Consider the following 3,647-nt stretch of genomic DNA (forward strand, 5'->3'; position numbering starts at 1 on the left):
TGATTGTGGCATTACAAAGTATCCAAAAACCTAATGGCTCAAAGCAACAATAATCTTAATTTTTTACAGTTCTGCAATTTGGGCAGGGCTTGTGTGGACTATGACTGTTCCACAGAGTGTCAGCTGGTACGCCTACGCTAGGGCTGACTGATCATTCGTACGAATGGCAAGTTGGTGCTGTCATCTGGTAGCTCAGCTGGGGCTGTCAGCCAAGGTCACAGCTTTCTCCCTGCATGGTTTCTCCACATGGCAAAGTAAAGCTGCTCACAGAATAGTAGCTGGGTTCTAACAGGGAGTATCTTAAGAGCTAGCATTCCAAGAGTACAAATCTCATTGTGCAAGCACTTATAGAGCCTTTGCTTGCATGTCATTTGCTCATGTTTCATTGATTAGTCATAGTGCCCAGCCCAGAATCAGTGTGGGTGGGAACTGCACAAGGACAGGGAGGTGTTGCTTATTGGTGGCCACCATAGTAATAGTATAACCAAAAAGCCTTTTCAGTGAATGGAGCTTGTGTTCCTTCCAGTTTATTTATTTTTAATGATTTTTCTTGTATTTATATTTTTTCTTTGAATTCTAGTTACATTATTTCTGAGTTTTCCAATTCTATTTATGTTATTCTCTCATGTCTTTTATTATCTTCTTGATGTCTTTTAATTAATTTTAGTAATAGATTACAGTTTTGATCTGTTTTATGGTCACTTTCTGGCATGATTTTGCTATTTGTAGGAATGTTATTCAGTTTCTCATTCTCTTTTATTGTTATAATAACTTTGTATAAAATTTAACCTGGATGTTTTCCTTTTGCCCATTTTTATGTGAGATTAGTTTTTGTGGCTTACATTAGATTATTTTCTTCTTTTAGAGAAAAAAAATACTGAGAAGGAGGCTAAGTTCACAGGGCTTCTTTTTCTGTGGTTTGCATAGTTTTAAAGCATTTGGGAAAACACAAAATTCTGGCAAGGTTGTAGAGAAACTACATCACTGATACATTGCTGGTGGGAATATAAAATGGTACAGTCAATCTGGATAACAGCTTGGCAGTTTCTTAACCAACTAAACATGCAACTATAATACAATCCAGTAATTATACTCCAGGGCATTGATCCCAGAGATATAAAGACATGTCAACACAAAGACCTATACATGAATGTTTATAGTAGCAGCTTTATTTGTAATAGCTAAAAAATGGCCCAGATGTCCTTCAATGGGTAAGTGGTTAAAAAAACTGTACTACATCCAAATCATGACATACTATGCAGTAATGAAAAGAAAGGACCTATTTACACATGTAACAACCTAGATGAACCTACAAAGAATTATGCTGAGTGAAAAAAGCCAGTCATGAAAAGTAAACTATTGTATGACTCCATTTATGTAATGATCTTAAATTGGTGAAATCACAGAAATGAAGAACAGATTAGTGGCTGAAAGAAGGGTGGAGGGGTAGAGAGGAGGTATATAGGCAGATGTGGTTATAAAACGGCAACATGCGAGATCCTTGTGGTTTTGAAACTGTTCAGCATCATTGACTGTGGTAATGGATACACTAAACTATACATGTGATAAAATTGTATAGAACTAAATATGCACACACANGATTCTCTGCTTCATCTAGTCTGCTTGTGATTCTGTCTAGTATATTCTTCATTTCAGTTATTGTATTCTTCACTTCTGACCGGTTTTTATTTTATGGTTTCTGTGTCTTTTTTTTATGCGTGTTATCTCTTTGTTGAAGTTCTCAGTAAGTTTCTTGAACATTCTTATAACCAGTGTTTCGAACTTTGTATCTGGTATGTTGCTTGCCTCCATTTAGTTTAGTTCTTTTTAATGAGGTTTCTCCTGTTCTTTCGTTTGGGACATATTTCTTTGTTTCCTCATTTTGGCTGCCTCTCTGTATTTGTTTCTCTATATTAGGTAGATCTGCTACCTCTCCCAGTCTTTCCATCTGGCCCTATGTAGTAGGTGCACTGTGGGGCTCAGTGGAACAGTCTCCCTGGTAACCTGTGCTAGATGCTCCTGGAGTGTCCTTTGTGTGGGTTGTATGTGCCCTCCTGTTATAGTTGAGACTTGATTGCTATCACATCAGTGGGTGGGACTGACCCTCAGATTGACTGGCTGTGGGGTTTTGCCATGTCCACAGTTGCTGTGTGTTGGGGGGGCTTACCTCACTGAGTGGGATTTGCCCCAGCAGGCTCTGATGCCTTTGGGTGTGCTGCTTGTGGGGCTAATTGGGCAGTGCTCAGCTGTCGTCTGAACCCATTTTCCAAGTAGGTTGGTTCTGGGGCCTCTTGGGAGGAGCTCTGGTGCAGGGCCAGGTCACCCAGTGCCTATGACCAGCCAGTGGAGCTACAAAGTGATCCTCAGTTGTTCGCTGCCTGTGCTAAACCTGGAGGTGCATGAGAGAGGCCATGCTGTGAACTGAGGATGTCTGCCACCAGTACTGGGGCTGGGGTAGCTTTGCAAAAAGCCAGGACCCCTTCCCCCCCTAGATGTGCTGCCACTTGCCTGCTCCCTTAAGGTTCAGCCACTGATAAAGCCTCATACAGTATGCAAGTTGGGTGAGGCAGGGTCTCAGGGAGTCACTGGAGTGGGAAGAGCTGTGGTCACCAAGTTAAGGTAGATTCCGGTTTGGTGCAAGTGCTAAGTCTGGAGCTACTCAGCACAAGTCTCAGAGTGCACTGAGGCCAGTTGCTTCCTGCCTAGGGGCTGCAGACTCTGATAATTTTCCAATAAAGAGTGCAATGTGGGCAGGGCTAGGTGTTCATGAAGAAAGTGCCTCATTGGAGGAGTTGGGTGGGTCGGGTTCCCAGTGAATCAGCAGGGTGGAGCAGCGAAGCTCACCAGACCAATCAGATTCGGATTTGACCATGTGGGGGTGGGCTCAATACAGGAAAGATGGCATCTGTCTGCCGACTGCATGGAAAGAGGCCCCCTCACAGGGAATTTGGCAACTGTCCTCCAACCCTTGATATGAAGCCATACAACTCAATCTGACCCCGTATGCCTCTGACGCCCTTCCCCCACCCCCCAGCATCCCCCCCACCACAGCCCAGGGTGAGTGCCTGTGAGTGAGTCTGTGCATGGGCCCCTTAAGAGGATGTCTGTGTTTTCCCCAGCCCTCTGTCCCATTTGGATGGTTGGAATCCCCACTGTTTTTCACAGCCACATATGGTGAGGGCTCCACTTCTGGGCACCAGTACTCCGGGCTGGGCAGCCTTGTGTGGGGCTGGGTTCTTTTACTCCTCCTGGGGGAACGTCCAAAGCTGAAATATTCCTCCTGATTCTCAACCACCACACAGAGGTTTGGGGCCGGCCCATTTCACGTCTCTGCCCCTCCTATCAGTCTTGACATGGCTTCTTCTTTGTATCCTTAGTTATAAAACTTCTGTTCAACTAGTCTTCAGATGATTCTCCAGGTTAATTGTTTTTACAATTTTGTTGTAATTTTAATGTGTTCGTAGAAGGAAGCAGGCATAGTGTTTACCTTATCCACCATCTTGGGTCTTTCCTCCTTTAACCTTTCTTGATGTGCTGATGTGATGATAAATTCTTTCTGTATTTATAAGTCAGAAAGTATTTTTATTTCACCTTTATTTTTGAAAGATATTTTCACTGGATAGGGAATTCTAATTTTATAGATTTTT

Source organism: Hipposideros armiger, unplaced genomic scaffold (assembly GCF_001890085.2).
Source record: "Hipposideros armiger isolate ML-2016 unplaced genomic scaffold, ASM189008v1 scaffold_64, whole genome shotgun sequence".
Taxonomy (NCBI): domain Eukaryota; kingdom Metazoa; phylum Chordata; class Mammalia; order Chiroptera; family Hipposideridae; genus Hipposideros; species Hipposideros armiger.